Below are 13,258 nucleotides of genomic sequence, written 5' to 3' on the forward strand. Positions count from 1 at the left end.
ATTTGTCCTGGCAATCTTGATTCCAGCTTATGCTTCATCCAGCTTGGCATTTCCCATGATGTACTTTGCATGTAAGTTAAATAAGCAGGGTAACAATATAATGGCCTTGACGTACTTCTTTCCCAATTTGGAACCAGTCCATTGTTCCATGTCCAGTTGTAACTGTTGCTTCTTGACCTGCATACAGATTTCTCAGGAGGCAGGTCAGGTGGTCTGGTATTCCCATCTCTTTCAGAATTTTACAGTTTGTTGTGATCCATACAGCCAAAGGCTTTGATGTAGCCAATAAGGAAGAAGTAGATGTTTTCCTGGAACTCTTTTGCTTTTTCTATGACCCAACGGAAGTTTAAAAGGTTGGAGACATGCAATTCAGCAAATTTTAAGTATCTTCTAGGCATAATAATAAATAAATGTATGAAGATGAATAAGGAACAATTTCTGTCTTCAGGGAAGCTTACTGGTTCATAGGAGAACCTGGAATGTAAGTAAATACTCCACATGAGTACATGAAAAGGGTGGTACAGTAGAAGGAAGCACTGAGTGTAGGGTGACTGAGATGCCAGCCTCCTGTTGCAAACTGGAATAACTATCTTCTGGTATGTGCTGTTCCTAAATTGCCTGAGCATGTGGTTGTTAGTCAGTATCCTTCAAGTCTTGGGTCTAAAGTAGGTGATTGATTTATTTTGAGCAAATGTCTATGAAAGCTTTTAGTCTATCTTAATAATCAACTTAGATCACAGCATATTGTTTGTGCTAGATATGCAAAAGGACTGACTCACTGAAAATGATTGACTAGTTATAAATAGACACTACATTTTTGGCAAGATGCAGATGAAAGCTTTTATGAAGTTATACAGTTGTGGCAAGATATTGTCAACTGTTGTACTAGTATTCAGATCATTGGAAAATCACATCAATATTGTCAGTATACTACTTAGCAGACAGGCATGCTGACATAAACAAGTTATCAAGCTGCAGACTAAACTGAAGACCTATAAAAGAATGATGCTTTACAGAACATTCTATGAATACCATATTTGTTACATATATTATGTCCAACTTCTGGATGAGTGTCATTTTTAGATTTCCTGTGTTGAATTTAACATAAAGGTGACCAAGTTAGATTTATAAATAAATATATGACATTTATGTCATTCAGAGTGCTTGCTAAAATATTCTTGTTCTATAATGTCATTCATCTGAAAGATAACTATGTTTTCTGGTAGTGAAAAGGTATTCTTTCCTGTTTGGTGCTTATATATTCTTTTTCAATTTAACACATCAAAAGACAGAAATTAGAATATTGAGGATAAATAGTCATAGGTGCACTGACTAAACTTCCAGATGTAAAGAGTAATGGAAAGCTATGTAGCCTGGAAAGTGATCTGGGGGAGGCAATTATAAACTTCAGCTCATTATGAAAGTCTTTGAATGATTTGATTATTTAATGTAGGGATAAATCTCTAAACTGTGATAAAAGTTCTGATTCCAGATTTGTGTCACTAGTTTTTGAGTGGGAGCAACACTTTTCACTTTCGTGCATTGGAGAAGGAAATGGCAACCCACTCCAGTATTCTTACCTGGAGAATCCCAGGGATGGGGGAGCCTGGTGGGCTGCCATCTGCGGGGTCACACAGAGTCGGACACAACTGAAGCAACTTAGCAGCAGCAGCAATCCTAAAAATGACTTCCAAGATGTGTGATCTGAATGAGGGCATCAAAAAAATCTAAGCCACCCATAAGGTATGTTTCCATTGGCTCTAAACCCCCAGACCCCACCCTGAGTGACTTTGTATATTGTGTTTAAAGAACCCTTGTTAAAATGAACTATATTATCTGGCAGGAGTAACATATGAATAATACTGGCTAACATTCAAGTGCCTAAATCTTCGTTAATACTTACCATACCTTTATGAAGTTGATATTACTGTATTTAAACATTTTAAGATTCACTTTCCCCCACACACATTTTCACAGTGAAATTAGTATGTATTTTAGAATTAATGGTGTCTTTACTAGCATAATTTAGAACATATTCTTCTCTTTTACAAGCCTTGGGGCTTGTCAAATCATGGTGAGACTGACAAGAGACAGCATCATAGATTAGATGAAATATGGTATTAGCCACCACTCCCCTTCATCCAACCTTACCTAAAAGAAAATTGGGACATGAAGCTAAGTAAACTGTTCAAGATCACAGAACTGTTAAGTATTTGAGCCAGGATTCCACACAGATATAATTAATTCAATCCAGGACTGATGTTTACAACCACACCCTTCTGCCTTCTGGTAATCTAGCAAAATTGGTATATCTGAAAAGCTATCCTCACAAAGCTGCACTCTTTGGACAGTGGAGATGGGAAGAAAAGGAATTTATAAAGGACCACAGTGGACTGTTCAGTGTAGGAGTACAGTAGAGGACCCTTCGAAGCCAGGGTAATTATGAGCAAAACAGACCCTAAGAGGACAGGAAAGCTACAGAAATGTTGGGAAACACTGAAGGTGATGAAGGTGAAGGTCATTCACTTCATTTTTTGTCCAGGGCCAGAACTGTATATGCAAAAGCTTCCAAATGGGATGCAGAAAGAAAATCCTTATGTAACAGGGAGTTATTTATCTGTATCTCTCATCTGTATCTCTACATTTACATCTATACCGATGCATGTGTGCTAAGTCGCTTAAGTCGTGTTTGACTCTATGTGGCCCTATGGACTGTAGTCTGCCAGTCTCCTCTGTCCATGGGATTTTCCAGGCAAGAATACTGGAGTGGGTGCCCATGCCCTCCTCCAGGGGATCTTTCCAACCCAGAGATCTAACCCATGTCTCTTAACGTCTCCTGCATTGGCAGGCAGGTTCTTTATCACTAGCGGTCACGTGGGAAGCTCATCTGTACTTATACCTATATCTATTATTTGAAAGAGAGATTTGTATTGGGCTTTTTTTTTTTTTAAAGGAAATGTTACATTATTAGCAAGCATTGGGAGGGGAGTTTGGGGAAGAATGGATACATGTGTGTGTTCCTACATGTATGAAGGAACAGCCGAGTTCCTTCGCTGTTCACCTGAAACTACCACAAATGTTAATCGGCTATACTCCAATACAAAATAAAAGTTTTAAAAGCAACTAAATATTTTTTTAAAACATTTTCTTATCCTACATTTAGATTTTATAACTTTATGTTATTCTTTCTTTTTTATTATTTGCTTATTTTATTTTCACAGTGCCTAGCATAGTTCAATGTAACTTGAAGCTCAAGTATTTATTTAATAAATGAAACATAACTTTCTCTCTTGCTGCAAATACTACATGGACTCTTGGAAGCCTATTTGGGTGAGAAGAAGGATGCTTTGAGTGAGGGTGGGACACCTCTGAAAGGGTTTTATCAGCTGCAGTAATAACAAAGAGTACTGTAATTTCTTGTCCTGCTTGTCAAGAGATGAGGTAAGCAGATTAAAATCAGTCAGGATCTAGCATTGCTGCTCTACCTCCAAAAGTAAAGATGAGCCAAGGAAAAGACAATCCAGTGAAAATACTGTCATTACTCCCTGTCAACTCCAGTGAGCATTCGCAAAAACATGACACGCAGCAAGACACACACAGGCACACATCTATATAAATTTTTGTATTTTCTTTTGCCTTTGTGTCTAGTCATCTCAAATGGGTCGACTCATGTTTTGGCTAATATAACCAAACCAGACTCTTTGGCTCAGCTCTACCTGCAAACTTTCTGGCCTGTTTGAGTATAGTGAAGTGGTTTGAGTTTCTGAGAACAAATAATTAGGCTCTAAGAGAAGGCCAGGGTTATACAAAACCCATTCGTTTCTGCCTCTGTGGGTTCTGTAACCCTGTTGAAAGGAAAACAAAGTTAGATTAGGACAGTGCTTGGCTACATGGGCTTCATGAGATTTTTTTCCATTTAGTGTTATCAGAACATGTATTTAATTATTGTTGTTCTAGACTTGATAAGCTTAGGGATTTGTATCTTTAAATTACATCTCCTTTAATGAACCACATACGATATCTTGGACTCAGAATTAGTGTTGGTGTGGACCGGAATGCTGACCTTGTCTTTTTCTGTTTAGTCTCATCCATTGGGCTTTAAAGATAGATGAAGTTTCAAACTAGGTCTAAGAGTATCATCAACTCAAAGAGACTGAGAGTATAGTTACTTATTAGCTTTACTCCACCATTTTTCTGCATCTTTTCATTTCATTTTCATTCCATAAAAACATCAGATGTTTGTGTTGATGTTGGGGAGAACAGTCAGTTACAGTACGGACTGATGGAGACCACTGACCCTTGTAAGTGAGTTTTGATGACCAGAGGGCAATGATTAGGCCAAATATAAGACTTCTTTCCATAGTGTTCATGGTGATAGTGTTTAAACCATTTTTAAGTAGTTTTAAAATGTGGTAGAACATAAATCTCAGTTTGTAGGTATTTTTTCTTTATCAGGGACAGAGCATCTAGAAATTCTGCTCTATTAATTGTTCAGTTCAGTTCAGTCGCTCAGTCATGTCCGATTCTTTGCGACCCCATGAATTGCAGCACGCCAGGCCTCCCTGTCCATCACCAACTCCTGGAATTCACTCAAACTCACGTCCATCGAGTCAGTGATGCCATCCAGCCATCTCATCCTCTGTGATTCCCTTCTCCTCCTGCCCCCAATATATTCAAGCTCTTTTCCAAATCATGAATCACCTGACTACAATCACTTATTCATATATACTCTCTCAAATAACTTACAGTGAATTGCGTGAGAGTTGGACCATAAAGAAAGCTGAGCACCAAAGAATTGATGCTTTTGAACTATGGAATTGGAGAAGTCTATTGAGAGTCCCTTGGACTGCAAGGAGATCAAACCAGTCAATCCTAGAGGAAATCAATCCTGAATATTCATTGGAAGGACTGATGCTGAAGGTGAAACTCCAATACTTTGGCTACCTGATGTGAAGAACTGACTCATTGGAAAAGATCCTGATGCTGGGACAGATTGAAGGCAGAAGGAGAAGGGGACGACAGAGGATGAGAGGATTGGATGGCATCACCAACTCTATGGTTATGAGTCTGAGCAAGCTCTGGGAGTTAGTGATGGACAGGGAGGCCTGGCATGCTGCAGTCCATGCAGCTGCAAAGAGTCAGGCACAACTGAGTAACTGAACTGAACTCTGTGTGTGTTCATGTACCCAGAGGCAACTGCTAATATTATTTTTTATAGAGATTATATACATTTAATTTCCCAAATAAAGCACCTGTAGCCTACCAGGCTCTTTCCTCCATGGGATTCTCCAGGCAAGAGTTCTGGAGTGAGTTGCCATTTCCTTCTCCAGGGGATCTTCCCAACCCAGGGATTGAACCTGGGTCTCCTGCATTGCAGGCAGACGCTTTAACCTCTGAGCCAGCAGCTCACAAATAAAGCATAGCCTTGTCTATTAAGCATGAGGCAGGTATTTAAGAAGGTAGGAAGCACTTTTCTCATACTCAAGCTCAGAACTCATGTCCAGGTGAAATGAAATAGAAACCACCTTCCCAAATGGTGGGGCTTTTAATTTCCTAAGCAGGAGCAGAGAGGGAGTGGTGGTCAGCTCAGTGGGCCAACTTTCTGCTTCTGATCTCATTTATCAGATGATATTTTAGGATTCAGGCTTCCCTGGTGGTTCAGTGGTAAAGAATCTGCCTGCCAATGCAGGAGACGCGGGTATGATCCCTGGGTCACGAAGATCCCCTGGAGAAGGAAATGGCCACCCACTCCAGTATTCTTACCTAGGAAATCCCATGGACAAAGGAGCCTGGTTGGCTACAGTCCATGAGGCCACAAAGAATCACACATGACTTGGTGACTAAACTACAATAACAACAATTCTAGGATTCAGTGACTATCAGTATCACCTATGAGCTATTAACAGAATTGAAAGTTTTGTACCAGTGAGGCAGGAGAAGACAGACAATAACACTAGTAGCTGCTCACATTATGAAACAGGGTTACGAGGTCAGAGGAGGGTAAGAATAGTCTGAGGAATATATAAAAGTTAACTCCATAGTCATTATTCCACTCCCACCCCCAAATCAATTTTTTTGTAATCATGATTCCTTAAACTGAAAATAATCACAAAACTCTTGTAAGACATTGGTTTGAAACCCAGTACTTGGGTAAGTGAAAGGAGGTGAGAAAACACCAGATGAAAAAAGTTTGAACACTGGACATATTCCTTCATGGCACAAGAGCAGGGTTATAACTCTTCAATGGTGTTTTGGTAACTGTTGGATTTTTAATTTCCATGTGCTTATTCTTTTTTTTTTTCTTTGAAATGCCAGAGAGCATTGCCTGGGCCCTTCAACATCTGGCTTGGTCATAACATAGTAGTCAGACTGGGATTTGCACTTTTCATTGGAATACTGAAAATTTACAGTTAGGCAAAGATCAGGAGGGCAATCTCATTGGAGCTAAGCCAATGTTGGTCATTAGCCACATGAACACAGCCAGATCTTTCACCAGAAAGACACACATAATGAGTTTTGGGACCATGTTGACCATATTTATGGGGTTACTCTCATAATTATGGAAAACTTCTGAAGATAGCTCTATTGCATGGCCTTTTGAATTTTGTACAGCTTGGATGACAAACTTGTAGACCCTGAAGTTGATAGTGAGAAAGAGGGAAGCCAGGATGATATAAGAAGCCACACTGATGATGCTGAAATCTCCAGGGTAAGCAGCACTATCAGTGTGGGGTAAGATCCAAGCTCAGCTTTCTTCACATTGTGCCAGAAAATCAGATGGTGTATTGCAAAGGAGGCATCAGAGCACGTTCCCAGGCAATTCCCTCCCATGTCCCCTTCCCTCATTAGTGGGCAAGGAGGGTTGGGCCCCAGAGGATGAAGAGGAGTTAGATGGGATTGACAGGCTTCCAATGGCTCTACCATGAGCTTTTCCAAGAAGGGCAGGGGAGAAGGCAGGGAAATAAAATAATCACTTTGTCAGCTCCCCCAAGTGCCTTTGCTCCTTCTAATTCTAATTTGTGCTTAGGCTCTGACTACTAGTGATGTTTTGATATATAGCCTTCCAGACTTTATTATTTTATATGCTAACTGGAAATTTTCCTGTTTAATATTTCACTTATAATCCCCTCTCCCTTTGCATTTTTTCCCCACTGAAAGGGTTCCTTAATTGTTTTCTTTTGTCTCTCTGCCTCTGCCCTAATCCCATTCTCTTGAGGTAGATTCTAGTAATGTTTTGATATATAGCCTTCCAGACTTCCTCAATTATTTTATACGCTAACTGGAACCATGACTGTTTTCACTGGATGGGACCTTGGAGATCATCTTTCCATCTCTCTTTACTCCCTCCTGCTGCCCTCCTAGCCCTGCCATGGCAGGCTTCCAGAAGATGCATGGGCTAAATGCCCCACCTGAGACACCACCTCAGCCAGTGATTGGCATAACTTGGACTAGAGCCCAGGTATTTCAGTCCTGGTTAAATGACCTTTCTGCTGCATCCCACAATTTAGTTTCTTAGCCTGTTTCATGACCTAAAGAAACAGTTTCTATAAGATAGATTCAAGTGGTTTATGGGCAAATTTAGTTTACAAGGTGACCATTCATTTTCGGATGGAAAACAAGCAATTAGACAAACCAACAAACAAACTTCTAACCAAATAGATGGCTATGGTTTGCCTCTGTTTTTTCTTTGGCCTCAGTGACTGGCCCATAGGCCCCGTGCTCTGCCTTCCTGGAACAGTTTTCTTATATTAAGATTGTCCTTAGATACATCTCTCATACAGTCAGCTTTTGGTGCTTCTTCTTCTTCTTTTTTTTTTTTAAATAAACATACGCTTTATTTTTCTTTAAGATTTTTTTAATGTAGACAAGTTTTTCAAAGTCTTTATCAAATTTGTTACAATATTGCTTCTGTTATACGTTTTGGCTTTTTTGGGTGAGAGGCCTGTGGGATCTTAGCTTCCTGACCAGTGATCAAACCCACAGCACCTGCATTGGAAGGTGAGGTATTAACTGCTAGACCACCAGGGAAGTCCCAGTTTTTTGCTTCTTATTCTGTTTTCTTATTGGTCACTTGCTTTGGCCTTGGGTACAGCTCTCCCTTCTGTTTCACAAGTGCTTCCAGAAAGGCTAAACTTAAGCCAGCCAAGTCATCCAAGTTGCTGACTTCCTGGGTATGTTCAAGGTGTTCCCCGTAAAAACCAGGACTCTCCCCTGGTGTGGGACATCATGTTTCTTATTCATGTACTTTCAACTGAAATTTATAGCTTGAACAGTAAATTCTGACCCACCTTAAACTGCTCATCTTGACTTTTTCTTTAAAATTTTTAACAGCCCTCTCTCTAAGCTTTCTAAGTTCAACTCAAGCACACACCTACATCCACTTTTATAGATAGTGCACACTTTCCCAAAATAACGTTAATGAAAACGTTGGGGTCTCATTCTACCGCCATCCCAAACACTCTCAGAATTTCTCACCCAGCCTACCTAGAAGTCCTAAGATCACTCTTCACACCAGGCCCAGATCTTTGGACTTTGTTCAAAGTCCATCCTGTCTTCTAACTCACAGTAAACATGGTCATGTTAACTATAGTCAGATCTCTGACACAGACAGAATTTATAGTGAGTTTTGGATATGGGGATTCTTTTTTTTTTTTTTGCTAAGGATCCAATTTAATCAAACTTGAGTTTTCAAGGAAGAGAGCATCAGAGAGTGAATGCCAGAGATACCCACTTTGCAAACATGTGCAATTGTTAGACTGCAAGTGAGCTCTTCTGAGTTTGACAGTGGTGGCTGTGGCTTGGGGGAATCTGTTTCTTTCCCATAAGCCTCTGGCTGTTGTTGTTTCCCGTTGTGTGTGCTTGCACGTGTGCTGTGAGGGATGTTAAACAAGCATCATTTTTGTTTCATATGACTGCAGAATAGTGCTTTCATGTTTACCTTTCATATCCACTTTAAGGATGGAATCTGTTTTACAACTGGGACTGCTGCTATGACCAATTCTGTAGCATTGCCTTCAGTTCAGGCACATGCCTCTGAAACCTTAATCACTAACAGATGCTGCTTTGAATCAAGAATTCCCCTCTCTGGCTACTCAGCCTGAGCAATGAGCTGCCTAACTTGGATCCTACAGGCTTCTTGAGAAACTCCATAGCCTGTATTACTAGCACACTGGTAACAGGCAGAAGATTGATGTTTTCCAGGCCCAAGTAGGACTTTGAAATAATACGTAGCGGTTGTAGAGAGCTATTTATTTTCTCCTCCTTCTACAAGTGTTTTCACATACATGATCTCATTTTACCCTTCAAATAGTCCTTGGAGTTAAGTAGGGAAAACAGTATTTTCCCCTAGGAACCTGAGGTCCAGAGATGTTAAGTAACTTGCTCAAGGTTACACATTAGCTTTGACTCCTAGTCTGCTGTTACTTCCACTAAAGTGACACTAGTATTTACTTTGTCCTGTGTCAAAACTGTCTAAGGTCTTTTCAGGTGCTGCGTGAAACCAAACTGTCATTCTTACAGCTCAGATTTAATTAAATTTGTAACAGCTTTAGTATTTTTTTGTACCCCCCTCCCCTGCCCAGTCCTTAAATTATAACTAAAAGGCAGTGACTTTGTGTGCCTAGAAGTTATTTGGGGAGCTGTTCAGTAGATCCTGGTTTAGCAGATGGAAGGTGCAGCCTCAAATTTAGTATTTTTCATAAAAACCACCCACATGTTTCTGAATCAGATGGTCTCTGTAAATAGTGTTGTAAGAGCTAAAGTAAGCACAGCACTTAAGATTTCTAGGCCTCTGTTTCCTAAGTCAAAGAACAAAAGAAACAAGACTAGAATTATTAAATTATCTCCAGAAATTAACTTAGATTCTAATCTAAATTTAACAGTTTATATTGGAATTCCTCTTATGGAAGAAGCAGTATCTGTCTGGAAAAATACCTTGGGGGGGAAAAGTGAAACCTCCAGGGTCTGAGCTTTCTGGAGAGGGAAAAGAGTAAGAATAGAGGGGAATTTACAGAAAGACATGAAGCTAAGTGCTGATTATGTAAAGAACCAACTGGGGAATCCCTGGTGGTGGGATTACTAGAAAGGACCCCGGTGAAGAAGAGTGGTTGATGTGAAGCTGTTTGCTCTGGGTGCAGGCGATGATCCTTCCTTGTGGTCCTTCTGTATTCAGCTAAACTGTATTTTATGTGAATGGAGGCTTTTCTATGGGAATTAATGAAGAGACTGAATTTCACTTCTGAATGACATAATGGAGAACTGAGCAGAAGAGACCATAAGAACTCTTGGTGATTTGAAGAAATCTTGGGGAGAACTCAGACTAGAACTGCAGACTTAAACTCACTGCACCTAGCTACCTATGGGATGGATATGATCAGGTGGCATCTGGGTGAATAGACGATAGTTAGCATGAGGACCGGAGAAGGCAATGGCACCCCACTCCAGTACTCTTGCCTGGAAAATCCCATGGGCGGAGGAGCCTGGTAGGCTGAAGTCCATGGGGTCTCGAAGAGTCAGACACGACTTCACTTTCACTTTTCACTTTCATGTATTGGAGAAGGAAATGGCAACGCACTCCAGTGTTCTTGCCTGGAGAATCCCAGGGGTGGGGGAGCCTGGTTGGCTGCCATCTATGGGGTCACACAGAGTCGGACACGACTGAAGCAACTTAGCAGCAGCAGCATGAGGACATTATAGAAAATATTATTTTTTGGAGTACTCTGATGGCTTGAGCTGAACTGGGATGTGATTAGATCTGTCTTAATAAAGGTACATATTGAGAAAGTAAATGTGAACAAGAATGTTTGCAAATAGAGGGGGTGAAAGATAAGGAACCTTCAGAAGCATTTCCAGCTTTGGCCCCAGTTGAAGAATGATTTTAACTAAGATCTAGTGCTTCTGTTCCCTTTCCTATATGCAATATGTAATTGTAGTTCATATGGATAGTTTTAATCTAACAGCCAGAACCAAAAAGAAGAATTTTCTATATCTGGAAATGCTTTAAGATCTTGAGAAAGCTTTCTTAGTCTGAAGGAGCAGAGGATGGGGAGATGCAAGGCATTAATTTAAATTCAGAAAAGAACAGACATTTTACATGAATGTGAAGGGCAAAAAGAGCAAAAATGTCCTCTTTGCAGATAAATATGAATACAGCTATGCTGGCTTTAAAAAAATGGGGCCATGTCCTCATCGGTGGTATGGAAATGGGAGAGTCCCAATTTAGGGGCTTAGATGATAACAGGATTCATTGAGAACACTTGTGTTAAATAATTTCAGTCCTCTCAGTAATGAAGTGAATTAGAGTTGGGATTACAGAAGTTTGTGAGTTTCACAAGAGATCTGGACTAGTTCTGGGAGAAGTAAACTAGGGAGGAAATGATAAATTAATGGCAAGGCTGCCTATTAGTGGCTAAGGTCAAAGAACCTTTACATAATCTTAGACAAACTTCTCAAATAAAAGCTCCCTCTTTTTTATGGGCTTCCCAGGTGCAGGAGATGTAAGAGACTCAGGTTTAATCCCTTGGGTCGGGAAGATCCCCGGAAGAGGGCATAGCAACCCACTCCAGTATTCTTACCTGGAGAATCCCATGGACAGAGGAGCCTGGTGGGCTACAGTTCATATGGTCACAAAGAGTCAGACACGACTTAGCTCACACACACCACCTTTTTACTGTCACTAAATTCAGTTCTTTCTGAGAATACTGCTCAAGTGGGCTTCCCATTTTCCCCCTCCCTCCTCATCATGGGACTAGGAGAAGCAAGCAGAGAAAATGCCTTTATTCTTCTGGCTGCCTTTTCATTACTTATTCTTGGAATCAGCAAATATTTGGTGAGCAGCTACTAGTCCAGGTGTTCTGGTTTAGGTGATGGGGATGCAATTGCAGACAAAACAAAGCCCTCCTGGTGAACTTATTTTAACTCCTTGGATAAAAATACTGCCACTGAATTTTATGCTGCATGTAAAAATACCACCCTTTCTGTTTCTTGTTGCTATTGTTTAACAGATAACCCCTTTGTTGAAGGTTTTGATGTTCTCTGAGTCTGGGTTGTGGGAGGGAGAAGAGCTGAGCATTCTTTGAGCTGTCTCCCTTCTCTTCAGATGTGAGAGATCGTGCCCTGAATCTCTTTTTTGTAAGCCATTTCCTATCACTGAAAAGACTGAGTGGGCATCCATCACAGTTTTTCTCTGGGACATTGTCATGTATTCAGCAAAGTTAACAAAAAAGATAATGGCCATACCTTTGGTTTGCGCCTTCCCTTGAGTCTGAGTTTTAACCAGTATTTATTGCTAAGTTGCATATTTTTACCATTTGGTATAAAAAAAAGCAATTGCTTTCTCTAACCCTGTAAATCCTCAAATTTCTGAACATATTCTCTTTTATTCCTGCTTATACATTGATCAGTTCTTTTCTGAGCCCCACTCTTTCTGGTAATACCTTGCTGTGTTACTTTGATGTAATAAAATACCACAAACTGGATAACATAACAGAAATTTACTATCTCACAGTATTGGAGGCTTTTCCTGCTTGTCATTTTGGTAAAAAATATATTATGTTTTATGAGGTAAATATTAAATGTTCCTATATAAACTCTGGCTAGAAAATATTGTATTGGAAGATACACACATCTCTGAGGTTTGGTCATTAAAACCCAAGAGTTGTTTCATCAGGAACATATTAACTAGGGAGATAGTCTGTGGAATTACTTGGATAGATCACTATATATAGTAGTCTATTTGTATGTATGTACATAGTTTTACTCCTATCCAGCCATTCTCCTTTTGATGGTCATTTAGATTGCTTCCAATCTAATTTTTATTAGAAATAATTTTGCAGTTAATATTATTGCATATTTTTGCACATTCATGGATGAACAAAGCTACCTGTAGCATAAATATCTATAAGCAATGTTTCTGGATCAAATACTATGTGCATCTCTAATCCTTAGAAATGTTGCTGACTGAGCTTCATAAGGTTGTACCTGTTTAACCTGCCTACTAACAATGAGTGGTTGTTTCCCCACATCTCAGTGACGATAGTGTTAGCAGACATTCTTTTTTTTTGCCAAACTGAAGTTAAAAATTACTTCTCATTGCAGCTGAATTAAAAAAAATTTTTTTTATAAATTTACGAGTGAAGTTTGAGCTACTTTCATGTTTATTCAATCTGGACATTTCCATTGTTAGCTTTTTTTTTTTTTTCATTCCTGCCTTCTTTTGATTTGAGTATTTTTCAAATTCCAGTATCTCTTCATTGTTAAC

The 13,258-nt window shown here is 39.7% G+C and overlaps 1 pseudogene; it reads right to left on the reverse strand.

The window, feature by feature from the left end:
* Positions 1-6,239: 6,239 nt before the first annotated feature.
* LOC114113794 (reticulon-3-like) lies at positions 6,240-6,831 on the reverse strand (annotated as a pseudogene).
* Between the last annotated feature and the right edge of the window lie 6,427 nt (positions 6,832-13,258).

This window comes from Ovis aries, chromosome 3 (genome assembly GCF_016772045.2).
Source record: "Ovis aries strain OAR_USU_Benz2616 breed Rambouillet chromosome 3, ARS-UI_Ramb_v3.0, whole genome shotgun sequence".
In the NCBI taxonomy this organism is placed as follows: Eukaryota; Metazoa; Chordata; class Mammalia; order Artiodactyla; family Bovidae; genus Ovis; species Ovis aries.